Raw genomic sequence first — 15,453 nt, 5'->3', positions numbered from 1 at the left:
GCTTTCTTATGTCTTGCACTGAGGAGAGTCTTCTGTCAGGCCACTCTGCCATAAAGGCCCGACTGGTGGAGGGCTGCAGATATAGTTGACTTTGTAGAACATTCTCCCATCTCCCTACTGCATCTCTGGAGCTCAGCCATAGTGATCTTGGGGCTCTTCTTTACCTCTCTCACCAAGGCTCTTCTCTCTCGATTGCTCAGTTTGGCTGGATTGCCAGGTCTAGGAAGATTTCTGGTGGTCCTAAACTTCTTCCATTTAAGGATTTTGTAGGCCACTGTGCTCTTAGGAACCTTGAGTACTGCAGAAATTCTTTTGTAACCTTGGCCAGATCTGTGCCTTGCCACAATTCTGTCTCTGAGCTCCTTGGCCAGTTCCTTTGACCTCATGATTCTCATTTGGTCTGACATGCACTGTGAGCTGTGAGGTCTTATATAGACAGGTCTGTGCCTTTCCAAATCAAGTCCTATCAGTTTAATTACACATAGCTGGACTCCAATGAAGGAGAAGAACCATCTCAAGGGAGGAGAACGAGGAAATGGAAATGTAACTTAAATATGAGTGTCTGAGCAAAGGGTCTGAATACTTATTACCATGTGATATTTCAGGTTTTCTTTCCGTACCCACTGTAGATCACCTATGGGAGGTCTGCGCAATACCCCGTCTGCCAGACCCTCACACAGGTCACATTATAGATGAGAGAATCTACTGAAATTCTTCTTGGGCAGATTCGCTATAACCGAACAGTAGATACGATTCAGAAAAAATATAAATTGGCCTAAATTGAAAATGTTCAATTGTCATAAGAAGATGGTTTTTAGGCTTCCTCCACAGCCCAAGGCAGAATAAATGGAGGGGAGGGAGGAAGTTATAATATAATTAATCACATTACACCCACTTGTCCTCGGTCCTCCCCGTCCATCACTGCCGTCCTCCGTCCTCTGTGCCGGTCTTTGGTTGTTCTCCCTTCTGCTGCTGAGGCCAGTGATTGGACTCACATGGTCATGGTGGAGGGTGGGGGTGCAGATGTCATTGGCGTCAGTATCGTGTCACCCCTCACGTGACCGTGTGCAGCCAATCACTATTATCAGCTCCATAATGGGGTCCCGAATACTCCGAAGATCAGTGCGGAGGACGGGGAAGCTGTGGTGGAGCCGGCAGCATAAGAACAGATGAGGTCTAGGACCGGTGACTGTAATGTATTATATCTTCCCTTTCCTTACAGATTGATTTGTTACAGATCAGTTCGCTCAGATTATATAACGGAGCTGAATAGTGACACTGAGATGTGGACAGTGATGTGGACTCAGATCGTTTCCCTATGACAACACTGAATGGCAGAGCACAGAGGCGGAAGCATTGTCATAGGGAACCCTAAGAAATGGGGATTATGGGAACAGGAATCTCACCCAAAAGCTCCACAGCTGATCAGTTTAGATGTCTCATAGTCGCTCATACGCGGCTCTCCTGCCGGGATCAATGATCTGATCAAGTCCTAGAAAAGAATAAGAAATAATACTAAGATATAGAAGCTGCAGGAAAACATCTCAGGATATTAAAACGTCTCCTCCTATATTATTTCCCAGCTGATTTACACTGATCCGATGTAGAGGACGATACAAGCCGGACGCTCCTCATGGATGTAATATAAGGGAGATCCTCTATACACCGGTCTTACTGTAATGTGCTGGATAATACAGGAGATCACGCAGGGGAGAACTATGTATTCTGAGAGCAGCATGATTTAGGAGCAGAGACCTTGATTCCAGCGATGTGTTACTTAATAGGCTGTGTGCTGTTGTTTCAATAAAATCAGTGTTTTATCAGCAGGAGATTATCACTGAAGGACTATTTGTCTCGTGCCATGTAGTCCTATTGCTCTGTAAATCCTCTACCAACACTGAATAGCTGCTTTCTGCCTATCCACAGTGTACACAGAAAGCTGCAAATCAGTGGGTGTGTGCGGGGTTATACAAGGCTCAGGATTCAGAGCTCTGCAGCATAGAAAACTGGGATTTTATCACATCTGCTGCATCCAGTAAAGTAAGTGATATATCGCTGGAATCAGGGTCTCTGTCCCTACTGCTGCTCTGAGATCAAATAGCATAAACCTGGTGACAGATTCCATTTAATATAAATGCTATTATCTAACACAATAGTATCACCTACACTTAGAACAGAGCCGTCCCATGAATATGGGGGATAATACTGGACGGGTCACTCACACCCCATGATCTGGTGATACACAGACACCCCTATATCTGTATGATACTTACACCGGCGGATTCTTGGATCTCCGGGATTTCACAGTTTCCACTGTCGGGATTCGCCAGCGCTGATGGTTCTAAAATAGTGATAAAGTGATGAAGAAATAAAATGTATTAGACGATATCAATCCTACATACATAATACCGCAATATAACGGAGAAGTGACGAGACGTCTGTAAATGGGATTAATATATGGAGCAGAGAGTACAGTGCCTTGCGAAAAAACTTTTCAACCTTTCCCCACATATCATGCTTCAAACATAAAGATACCAAATGTAAATTTTTGGTGAAGAATCAATAACAAGTGGAACACAATTGTGAAGTTGAATGAAATTTATTGGTTATTTTAAATTTTTGTGGAAATTCAAAAAACTGAAAAGTGGGACCTGCAATATATTAACTTAATACTTTGTTGCGCCACCTTTTGCTGCGATTACAGCTGCAAGTCGCTTGGGGTATGTCTCTATGAGTTTTGTACATCGAGAGACTGAAATTCTTGCCCATTCTTCCTTGGCAAACAGCTCGAGCTCAGTGAGGTTAGATGGAGATCGTTTGTGAACAGCAGTTTTCAGCTCTTTCCACAGATTCTCGATTGGATTGAGGTCTGGACTTTGATTTGGCCATTCTAACACCTGGATACGTTTATTTGTGAACCATTCCATTGTAGATTTTGCTTTATGTTTGGGATCATTGTTTTGTTGGAAGACAAATCTCCGTCCCAGTCTCAGGTCTTTTGCAGACTCCAAGAGGTTTTCTTCACGAATGGTCCTGTATTTGGCTCCATCCATCTTCCCATCAATTTTAACCATCTTCCCTGTCCCTGCTGAAGAAAAGCAGGCCCAAACCATGATGCTGCTACCACCATGTTTGACAGTGGGGATGGTGTGTTCAGGGTGATGAGCTGTGTTACCATTACGCCAAACATATCGTTTGGCATTGTTGCCAAAAAGTGTGATTTTGGTTTCATCTGACCAGAGCACCTTCTTCCACATGTTTGGCGTGTCTCCCAGGTGGCTTGTTGCAAACTTTAAACAACACTTTTTATGGATATCTTTGAGAAATGGCTTTCTTCTTGCCACTCTTCCATAAAGGCCAGATCTGTGCAGTGTACGACTGATTGTTGTCCTATGGACAGACTGTCCCACCTCAGCTGTAGATCTCTGCAGTTCATCCAGAGTGATCATGGGCCTCTTGGCTGCATCTCTGATCAGTCTTCTTGTTTGAGATGAAAGTTTAGAGGGACGGTCGGGTCTTGGTAGATTTGCAGTGGTATGATGCTCCTTCCATTTCAATATGATCACTTGCACAGTGCTCCTTGGGATGTTTAAAGTTTTGGAAATCATTTTGTATCCAAATCCAGCTTTAAACTTCTCCACAACAGTATCACGGACCTGCCTGTTGTGTTCCTTGGTCTTCATGATGTTCTCTGTGCTTCATACAGATCCCTGAGACTATCACAGAGCAGGTGCATTTATACGGAGACTTGACTACACACAGGTGGATTATATTTATCATCATTAGGCATTTAGGACAACATTGGATCATTCAGAGATCCACAATGAACTTCTGGAGTGAGTTTGCTGCACTGAAAGTAAAGGGGCCGAATATTATTGCACGCCCCACTTTTCAGAATTTGAATTTCCACAAAAATTAAAAATAACCAATAAATTTCGTTCAACTTTACAATTGTGTTCCACTTGTTGTAGATTCTTCAACAAAAGTTTACATTTGGTATCTTTACGTTTGAAGCCTGATATGTGGGAAAAGGTTGAAAAGTTCCAGGGGGCTGAATACTTTCGCAAGGCACTGTAAATCTGCCATTATTCCCTGCTCTGTGTAATCTCCGGATATTCCCTGTAGTGATCGGCTCACCTGTCATCAGATCGCTGCTCGGCTCCGGCTGACTCCTATTAGGGTCAGTGATTTCTGGGGTCACATTCTCCCCACATTCGTCGTCGCCTTCTGGTGTTTCCTGATAGATATAATATAGATAATTAATATGTGGAAGATTTACAGATGCAGCAATTATAACTCCACAAATCACGCGCCATCATGAGAACTTTTCTCAGAAACTTCTCTCACTTACGTGGATTATCTTAACATTGAAAAATCTCACGTTCGGTGTCAGATTTTATTTTCTGCACCATGATATCCCAGAGCTGCGCTATCCGCGCTCTTTACACCATGGAAACATCTTGTGCTTCATTCATTACAGTAATGGGTAGAATTGCTTTACACTGCAGCTCCTCTCCACAAGTCCACATTAATATACTGTATAAGGGACTTGTATGCAGAACATTTCTGTAATGACGTCTATTATCTCAGCTGCAGCGTTTACAAGCAGGAAGACTCTGATAGAGCGAGAAAGAAGAGAAAATCCCGACTTCCCCCACTGAGCTGTGACTACCTCAGCAGAATACAGACTGTCCTCACAGAGGAGGGAGACAGGCGGCCATGACACCTCCTGTGCCTGCCGGGGACTGACAGGGAGGCCTGTAAGATCTAACCCCAGATCTTCTGATCTCTGACCGGTGATCTGGAGAAGATCAGAAAACAAGGATGTATGATAGAGAAGATGGTGGCTCCTTACCGGGCGTTCTGACGAGCGGGCCGGACCTTCCAGGACACACAGGACTTTTTCGGCCAGTTGTTTAATAAAAGCCAAATCTCCATATTGAGATCTTTTTTCAGCCTATAAAGAAGAAAAGAAATAAAAATTATGATATGAGAAAGGAAACAATGGAGGCGGCCATTGTATGTGACCTCTGCTCCTCTCTGCAGATACAATGGCTCCATATCTGGGGACTCGTCGTGTTCTATATGGGGGAAAGGAGAAGCTTCTATCCCACCATTATCATCTATGATTATGGAGAAGTTTTGTGCGGAGCGTCCGCCATTTACCTGGTGCACTAATGTCCTGATGTTGTGACATAAATCCGTCAGATACTCTGACGTTAGTTTTTCCTGTCGTTGTTTCTTCAGGCAATCCTTTACTAGCTGCACCACCAGCCGGTGAGTGAAGCAGAGGACGCCATCGGGTGGTAGAAGCTCAATGTTAGGGTGATTGATGATAAGAATCTCCCACAGAGCATGTACCTGAAATTCATTCAGACGTAATTCAGCCATAGTGAAAAATTGCTAATGCTCTCAGTCACTAAGGAACCAAAAATGGCACCTGGGATTCCGTGTACATTGTAGAAATAGGGAATGTTGTCTGTGATGTCATAATAGCTGACAATCACCAGTGATGTCATAATGGCTGATCATCACCAGTGATGTCATCGTGGCCAAGCAGCACCAGTGATGTCATCGTGGCCAAGCAGCACCAGTGATGTCATCACGGAATCATGTGATGGAATCTTCAATGATCGGCTCTGCACAAGTACAGTGGGGATAATAAGTATTTGATACACTGACAACTTTGCAAGTTTTCCCACCTGCAAGGAATGGGGAGATCTGTAGTAATTTTTATCGTAGGTGCATTTCAACTGTGAGAGACAGAATCTAGAAATAAAAAACCAGAAAATCACATTGTATGATTTTAAATAATTAAATCGCATTTTATTGCATGAAATAAATATTTGATCACCTACCAACCAGCAAGAATTCTGGCTCTCACAGACCTGTTAGTTTTTCTTTAAGAGGCCTCCTACTCTACACTTATTACCTGTATTAATTGCTCCTGTTTGAACTCGTTACCTGCATAAAAGACACCTGTCCACACACTCAATCACACTCCAACCTCTCCACCATGGCCACGACCAAACAGCTGTATAAGGACACCAGGTACAAAAATGTAGACCTGCACATGGCTGGGAAGGGCCACACAGGACAATAGGAAACCATGATGATCATGCCGCATGTATGCAACATACAGAGCAAGAAGTGCTTATATTCAACACAAAATTAAATGGAATACTTTATTTTTGCTAAATTAAAACACTGCATAAAAGACAAAACATTAATGAGATAAAAGGTGTCTCAAACCAACAAGCACATGGAGGGCAGTTGTAGCAAATTACCAGTAGTTGTAAAGCAAATGACTATACAGAGTGGGCGATTTATATGGATACACCTAAATAAAAAGGGAATGATTGGTGATATCTAGTGATGAGCGAGCACTAAAATGCTCGGGTGCTTGTTGCTCGGGTCGAGGAAATTGGAATACTCGGGTACTCGGCCAGAACAAGGAGCCCAATGTAACATAGTAACATAGTTAGTAAGGCCGAAAAAAGACATTTGTCCATCCAGTTCAGCCTATATTCCATCATAATAAATACCCAGATCTACGTCCTTCTACAGAACCTAATAATTGTATGATACAATATTGTTCTGCTCCAGGAAGACATCCAGGCCTCTCTTGAACCCCTCGACTGAGTTCGCCATCACCACCTCCTCAGGCAAGCAATTCCAGATTCTCACTGCCCTAACAGTAAAGAATCCTCTTCTATGTTGGTGGAAAAACCTTCTCTCCTCCAGACGCAAAGAATGCCCCCTTGTGCCCGTCACCTTCCTTGGTATAAACAGATCCTCAGCGAGATATTTGTATTGTCCCCTTATATACTTATACATGGTTATTAGATCGCCCCTCAGTCGTCTTTTTTCTAGACTAAATAATCCTAATTTCGCTAATCTATCTGGGTATTGTAGTTCTCCCATCCCCTTTATTAATTTTGTTGCCCTCCTTTGTACTCTCTCTAGTTCCATTATATCCTTCCTGAGCACCGGTGCCCAAAACTGGACACAGTACTCCATGTGCGGTCTAACTAGGGATTTGTACAGAGGCAGTATAATGCTCTCATCATGTGTATCCAGACCTCTTTTAATGCACCCCATGATCCTGTTTGCCTTGGCAGCTGCTGCCTGGCACTGGCTGCTCCAGGTAAGTTTATCATTAACTAGGATCCCCAAGTCCTTCTCCCTGTCAGATTTACCCAGTGGTTTCCCGTTCAGTGTGTAATGGTGATATTGATTCCCTCTTCCCATGTGTATAACCTTACATTTATCATTGTTAAACCTCATCTGCCACCTTTCAGCCCAAGTTTCCAACTTATCCAGATCCATCTGTAGCAGAATACTATCTTCTCTTGTATTAACTGCTTTACATAGTTTTGTATCATCTGCAAATATCGATATTTTACTGTGTAAACCTTCTACCAGATCATTAATGAATATGTTGAAGAGAACAGGTCCCAATACTGACCCCTGCGGTACCCCACTGGTCACAGCGACCCAGTTAGAGACTATACCATTTATAACCACCCTCTGCTTTCTATCACTAAGCCAGTTACTAACCCATTTACACACATTTTCCCCCAGACCAAGCATTCTCATTTTGTGTACCAACCTCTTGTGCGGCACGGTATCAAACGCTTTGGAAAAATCGAGATATACCACGTCCAATGACTCACCGTGGTCCAGCCTATAGCTTACCTCTTCATAAAAACTGATTAGATTGGTTTGACAGGAGCGATTTCTCATAAACCCATGCTGATATGGAGTTAAACAGTTATTCTCATTGAGATAATCCAGAATAACATCCCTCAGAAACCCTTCAAATATTTTACCAACAATAGAGGTTAGACTTACTGGCCTATAATTTCCAGGTTCACTTTTAGAGCCCTTTTTGAATATTGGCACCACATTTGCTATGCGCCAGTCCTGCGGAACAGACCCTGTCGCTATAGAGTCACTAAAAATAAGAAATAGTGGTTTATCTATTACATTACTTAGTTCTCTTAGTACTCGTGGGTGTATGCCATCCGGACCCGGAGATTTATCTATTTTAATCTTATTTAGCCGGTTTCGCACCTCTTCTTGGGTTAGATTGGTGACCCTTAGTATAGGGTTTTCATTGTTTCTTGGGATTTCACCTAGCATTTCATTTTCCACCGTGAATACCGTGGAGAAGAAGGTGTTTAATATGTTAGCTTTTTCCTCGTCATCTACAACCATTCTTTCCTCACTATTTTTTAAGGGGCCTACATTTTCAGTTTTTATTCTTTTACTATTGATATAGTTGAAGAACAGTTTGGGATTAGTTTTACTCTCCTTAGCAATGTGCTTCTCTGTTTCCTTTTTGGCAGCTTTAATTAGTTTTTTAGATAAAGTATTTTTCTCCCTATAGTTTTTTAGAGCTTCAATGGTGCCATCCTGCTTTAGTAGTGCAAATGCTTTCTTTTTACTGTTAATTGCCTGTCTTACTTCTTTGTTTAGCCACATTGGGTTTTTCCTATTTCTAGTCCTTTTATTCCCACAAGGTATAAACCGCTTACACTGCCTATTTAGGATGTTCTTAAACATTTCCCATTTATTATCTGTATTCTCATTTCTGAGGATATTGTCCCAGTCTACCAGATTAAGGGCATCTCTAAGCTGTTCAAACTTTGCCTTCCTAAAGTTCAATGTTTTTGTGACTCCCTGACAAGTCCCCCTAGTGAAAGACAGGTGAAACTGCACAATATTGTGGTCGCTATTTCCTAAATGCCCAACCACCTGCAGATTTGTTATTCTGTCAGGTCTATTAGATAGTATTAGGTCTAAAAGTGCTGCTCCTCTGGTTGGATTCTGCACCAATTGTGAAAGATAATTTTTCTTGGTTATTAGCAGAAACCTGTTGCCTTTATGGGTTTCACAGGTTTCTGTTTCCCAGTTAATATCCGGGTAGTTAAAGTCCCCCATAACCAGGACCTCATTATGGGTTGCAGCTTCATCTATCTGCTTTAGAAGTAGACTTTCCATGCTTTCTGTTATATTTGGGGGTTTGTAACAGACCCCAATGAGAATTTTGTTACCATTTTTCCCTCCATGAATTTCAACCCATATGGACTCGACATCCTCATTCCCTTCGCTAATATCCTCCCTTAAAGTGGACTTTAGACAAGACTTTACATAGAGACAAACCCCTCCTCCTCTCCGATTTTTACGATCCTTTCTAAACAGACTGTAACCCTGTAAGTTAACTGCCCAGTCATAGCTTTCATCTAACCATGTCTCGGTTATTCCCACTATGTCAAAGTTACCTGTAGATATTTCTGCGTCTAGTTCTTCCATCTTGTTTGTCAGGCTTCTGGCGTTTGCGAGCATGCAGTTTAGAGGATTTTGTTTTGTTCCAATCTCCTCACTGTGGATTGTTTTAGAAATGTTCTTACCTCCCTTCTGAGTATGTTTTCCTGGGTCGTCTTTGTACGAGTCTAATGTTTTTCTTCCCGTCCCCTCTTCTTCTAGTTTAACGCCCTCCTGATGAGTGTAGCGAGTCTTCTGGCGAATGTGTGTTTCCCAGGTTTGTTGAGGTGTAGTCCGTCTCTGGCGAGGAGTCCATCATACCAGTAATTCACACCGTGGTCCAGGAATCCAAATCCTTGTTGTCTGCACCATCGTCTTAGCCAGTTGTTTGCATCAAGGATCCTGTTCCATCTCCTGGTGCCATGCCCATCTACTGGAAGGATAGAAGAAAAAACTACCTGTGCATCCAGTTCCTTTACTTTCTTCCCCAACTCTTCAAAGTCCTTGCAGATTGTCGGTAGGTCCTTCCTTGCCGTGTCATTGGTGCCAACATGTATCAGAAGAAATGGGTGGACGTCCTTGGAGCTGAAGAGCTTTGGTATCCTATCGGTCACATCCTTGATCATCGCACCTGGAAGGCAGCATACTTCTCTTGCAGTTATGTCCGGTCTGCAGATGGCTGCTTCTGTGCCTCTCAGTAGTGAGTCTCCCACCACCACCACTCTTCGTTGCTTCTTGGCTGTACTTTTTGCTGTCACTTGTTGCTGTGTGCCCTTTTCTTTTTTGCTTGCTGGTATTGCTTCATTCTTAGGTGTAAGTCTATGTAAGTCTATGGGAGACCCAAGTATTTTTACCGCGATCCCCCGAGGTCCTTTTAAGGTCTAAAAACGTCTGAAAATGATGGAAACACTGCTCAAATGGCACAGGGACATCATGGGGATCGCCCCTGTGAGCATTCCTGACTCCTAGTTCACAGCTCTAAACTTTTTTTTTCCGAGATTCATGCCATTTTTGCCGGTGCCATAAAATACACTAAAACGAAACCAAAATGGATTTTGCTGGAAATATGACAAGGTACATCCTTTGCAGGTTAATGACTTGCCTGTAAGGCCAAATATTTAACACCAGACCCAAAATTTCCTCTCCCCCTTAGGCTTAGTTCAGACGCTGCCTTTTTGAAGCGTTTTTCAACTTTAACATTGCTTTCAACCACTACAAATGCATTCACTGGGAAATGTCATTGTAACATTTAACACCCCTAGCTGGCCATGTGGTGTGTGACCCATAAGCAGACCCATCTTGTTTCATGTATGAAGGAGGGACTCTTAAAGTCACAGAGCCTATTTTTACTGGTGCATCAGGTGGCAATAATCTTCTTAAAGGGCTATTATGAAACAGTGCGTCTCCTAAGCTGTTGTAGCCTATGCTGTGAGCTGCCAAGAATTACGACGCACCACAATACCCCTGTCATAAGATGTCCAGGAGGGCCACCTGGAAAAGTGTTGCATTGAATTCAAGGCCAGCCCTGCTACCAATTCATATGCACCCCAATAAGCCTTTAAACCCACATACTGGATGGGCCCATGAAAATCCACTTCACAATATGCATTTTGTACTCCCGCACGCCTTTCTTTTACACATTGGCATCAAGGCGAGCCCTGCTGCATACTTATATGCACCCCATTACGCCTTGGAACCCACATACTGGATGGGCCCATGAAAATCCACTTCACAATATTCATTTTGTACTCCTGTACTCCTTTGCTTTACACATTGGCAGCAACGCCAGCCCTGCTGCATAGTCATATGCACCCCATTATGCCTTGGAACCCACATACTGGATGGGCCCATGAAAATCCCCTTGTATTTTTAATGGTATGATGGTTCACTCTTTGCAGAATTATTTACAGGAGAATTTGGCAATTTTATTTGCCATGTTTTTAACACTAAGGTTCAGATTCAGATACGACTTTAAATAAGACTAATACTTGCAATACAACTCAATTTTATTGTGCAGCGCGCTAGGGTCCTTGTCGCTGCAGTAATGTCATTTTTCTCTAGGGGAGAGTGATATTATGTTTGGAGGCAAAGAAGGACAACTGCATCCAGGTATCACAAACATGCAACACATTTCACACTCCAGGCCACCAGGGGGAGCTCTGCTCCTATTTATTAGGTCACTCCCCACACTTAGGTCAAACTGGTTGCCTGTAGGAAAAAGTGAGTTAGTTGCTGGCTGAGCTCTGCTCAGGTAGTTGGTCCCTGACAGGGGTGGGATCCTGTCAGAGATCAAGACAGAATGACATGGAGCTGTGCCTGCCTTAAGTGCGGCAGCTCCTAGGAAGAAACACTGAAGGAGAACTGTATTGCAGAGAGGGTGAGAAGAAGTCGTAGCAAAGGAGTGGATACCAGGAGGGGAACAGCCCTACACAGGCTGCCTCCTTCTGAGGCGCAGGATCCGGTAGCCGGAACACCGAGGGAGCAACGACCCTTTATGCCTTGCTCCAGAGACCGGCAGGACAGCTAATTTCACGTTACCTGTCCGCCCTACACCCAGGAGGCAAGGTGGCACCCCTTAGAGGCTGGGGCGTGATAGAGTCCCTGTAAAACGCCTCAAGCCACCGGTCATATGGGTTTGTCCTATCCTATCCGGGAGACAGAGAGAGAGACATAACACCTACAACATCTCTGAGGACCTTATGAGAAGCTTAGCAGTAAGGGACTACAACACCACGGCGCTAGAGGAAGGCTACTGATTTCCACCTGGACAAGGGGACTCTGGACTTGCCTCCAAACCGTCCGGACTCTGCCTACCCTGTGGTCTGGTGCTCTGGACTGTGGATGCTGAAGCCTTCAGTAAAGTTAAAGAGACTGCAACCTTGTGTCCTCATTCTTCACTGCGCCTCTCACCATCCACCATCTTCGCAATGGGAAGCCCTGGGGATACACATCACCTGTGGGAAGGTATACCATCTAGCTGCAATAACATAACCCCAGCGGACCCCTTAAAGCAGCATCGGTCACCCTGACCGAATACCACAGGTGGCGTCACCAACACTTCCCCTTTAAAGACCTTTCCCTTTAATACGGACGTCCCAGGGCCACAGACCGGGTCAGCCACCGTGATATCCCCCTGTGAACCGAAGGACCCGGTACCGAGTACCCCGCTGCCCTTGGGGGCGCTCCAATTGCAAACTACAAAATTCAAGGAATAGTATGATTGAATAGTGTGAGTGTGTACACTTTTGTATATGTTAACATACAAAGGTTAATAAGTACATATAAGGATTAAATACATATAGTGATTACGCATATATGAAGATTAACTACATACAGTATACTTACATCATCCACAAGAGGCTTTCAACCCCTTTACCCCCAAGGGTGGTTTGCACGTTAATGACCGGGCCAATTTTTACAATTCTGACCACTGTCCATTTATGAGGTTATAACTCTGGAACGCTTTAACGGATCTTGGTGATTCTGACACGGTTTTCTCGAGACATATTGTTCTTCATGATAGTGGTAAAATTTCTTCGATATAACTTGCGTTTATTTGTGAAAAAAATGGAAATTTGGCAAAAATTTAGAAAATTTTGCAATTTTCCAACTTTGAATTTTTATGCCCTTAAATCACAGAGATATGTCATGTAAAATAATTCATAAGTAACATTTCCCACATGTCTACTTTACATCAGCACAATTTTGAAACCAGAAATTTTTTTGTTAGGGAGTTATAAGGGTTAAAAGTTGACCAGCAATTTCTCATTTTTACAACACCAATATTTTTTAGGGACCACATCACATTTGAAGTCATTTTGAGGGGTCCATATGATAGAAAATACCCAAGTGTGACACCATTCTATAAACTGCACCCCTCAAGGTGCTCAAAACCACATTCAAGAAGTTTATTAACCCTTCAGGTGTTTTACAGGAATTTTTGGAATGTTTTAAAAAAATTAACATTTAACTTTTTTTCACAAAAAATTTTCTTCAGCTCCAATTTGTTTTATTTTCCCAAGGGTAAGAGAAGAAATTGGACCCCAAAAGTTGTTGTGCCATTTGTTCTGAGTTTGCCGATACCCCACATGTGGGGGTAAACCACTGTTTGGGCGCATGGCAGAGCTCGGAAGGGAAGGAGCGCCGTTTGACTTTTCAATGCAAAATTGACTGGAATTGAGATGGGACGCCATGTTGCATTTGGAGAGCCCCTGATGGGCCTAAACATTGAAACCCTCCACAAGTGACACCATTTTGGAAAGTAGGCCCCCTAAGGAACTTATCTAGATGTGTGGTGAGCACTTTAACTCACCAAGTGCTTCACAGAAGTTTATAATACAGAGCCGTAAAAATAAAAAATCATATTTTTTCACAAATATGATCTTTTCTCACCCAATTTTTTATTTTCCCAAAGGTAACAGAAAAAATTGGACCCCAAAAGTTGTCGTGCCATTTATTCTGAGTACGCCGATACCCCATATGTGGGGGTATACCACTGTTTGGGCGCATGGCAGAGCTCGGAAGGGAAGGAGCGCCATTTGACTTTTCAATGCAAAATTGACTTGAATTGCGATGGGACACCATGTCACGTTTGGAGAGCCCCTGATGGGCCGAAACATTGAAACCCCCCACAAGTGACACCATTTTGGAAAGTAGACCCGGAAAGGAACTTATCTAGCTGTGTTTTGACAGCTTTGAACCCCCAAGTGTTTCACTACAGTTTATAATGCAGAGCCGTGAAAATAAAAACTATTTTGTTTTCTCAAAAATTATTTTTTAGCCCCCAGTGTTGTATTTTCCCAAGGGTAACAGGAGAAATTCGACCCCAAAAGTTGTTATCCAATTTGTCCTGAGTATGCCGATACCCCATATGTGGGGGGGAACCACCGTTTGTGCGCATGGCAGAGCTCGGAAGTGATGGAGCGCCATTTGGAATGCAGACTTAGATGGATTGGTCTGCAGGCGTCACGTTGCATTTGCAAAGCCCCTGATGCACCTAAACAGTAGATACCCCCCAGAAGTGACACCATTTTGGAAAGTAGACCCCCTAAGGAACTTATCTAGATGTGTTGTGAGAACTTTGAACCCCCAAGTGTTTCACTACAGTTTATAATGCGGGGCCGTGAAAATAAAAATTATTTTTTTTTCACAAAAATTATTTTTTAGCCCCCAGTTTTGTATTTTCCCAAGGGTAACAGGAAAAATTCGACCCCAACAGTTGTTATCCAATTTGTCCTGAGTACGCTGATACCCCATATGTGGGGGGAACCACTGTTTGTGCGCATAGAAGAGCTCGGAAGGGAAGGAGGGCCATTTGGAATGCAGACTTAGATGGATTGGTCTGCAGGCATCATGTTGCATTTGCAAAGCCCCTGATGCACCTAAACAGTAGATACCCCCCAGAAGTGACACCATTTTGGAAAGTAGACCCCCTAAGGAACTTATTTAGCTGTGTTTTGACAGCTTTGAATCCCCAAGTGTTTCAATACAGTTTATAATACAGAGCCGTGAAAATAAAAATTATTTTTTTTTTCACAAAAATTATTTTTTAGCCCCCAGTTTTGTATTTTCCCAAGGTTAATAGGAGAAATTTGACCACAAAAGTTGTTATCCAATTTGTCCTGAGTACACTGATACCCCATATGTGGGGGGGCGGAACCACCGTTTGTGCGCATGGCAGAGCTCGTAAGGGAAGGAGTGCCATTTGGAATGCAGAGTTAGATGGATTGGTCTGCAGGCGTCACGTTGCATTTGCAAAGCCCCTGATGCACCTAAACAGTAGGTACCCCCCAGAAGTGACACCATTTTGGAAACTAGACCCCCAAAGGAACTTATCTAGATGTGTTGTGAGAACTTTGAACCCCCAAGTGTTTCACTACAGTTTTTAACGAAGAGCCGTGAAAATAAAAATTAATTTTTTTCCCACAAAAATGTTTTTTTAGACCCCCCAATTTTTATTTTCCCAAGGGTAACAAGAGAAATTGTACCTCAATTGTTGTTGTCCAATTTGTCCTGAGTACGCTGATACCCCAAATGTGGGGAAGAACCACCGTTTGGGCACATGGCAGAGCTCGGAAGGGAAGGAGCGCCATTTGAAATGCAGACTTAGATGGATTGGTCTGCAGGCGTCACGTTGTATTTGCAAAGCCCCTGATGCAACTAAACAGTAGGTATTCGCCAGAA

General features: G+C 43.2%; 1 long non-coding RNA gene across 1 annotated transcript in view; it reads right to left on the bottom strand.

Annotated features, from left to right (window-relative positions):
- Nucleotides 1-4,188: 4,188 nt before the first annotated feature.
- Nucleotides 4,189-15,453, bottom strand: part of LOC138658336 (uncharacterized) — a 35,308-nt gene continuing 24,043 nt past the window's right edge. Inside the window, exons 2-3 of the long non-coding RNA XR_011317457.1 lie at nucleotides 4,856-4,957; nucleotides 4,189-4,237 (exon numbers count right to left, since the gene is read on the bottom strand). This is a non-coding gene — a long non-coding RNA (uncharacterized lncRNA). The remainder of the gene's footprint in view (nucleotides 4,238-4,855; nucleotides 4,958-15,453) is intronic.

This window comes from Ranitomeya imitator, chromosome 1 (assembly GCF_032444005.1).
Source record: "Ranitomeya imitator isolate aRanImi1 chromosome 1, aRanImi1.pri, whole genome shotgun sequence".
NCBI lineage: Eukaryota > Metazoa > Chordata > Amphibia > Anura > Dendrobatidae > Ranitomeya > Ranitomeya imitator.
Note: the sequence above shows the minus strand (reverse complement) of the source record. Positions and strands in the feature narration are given on the sequence as shown.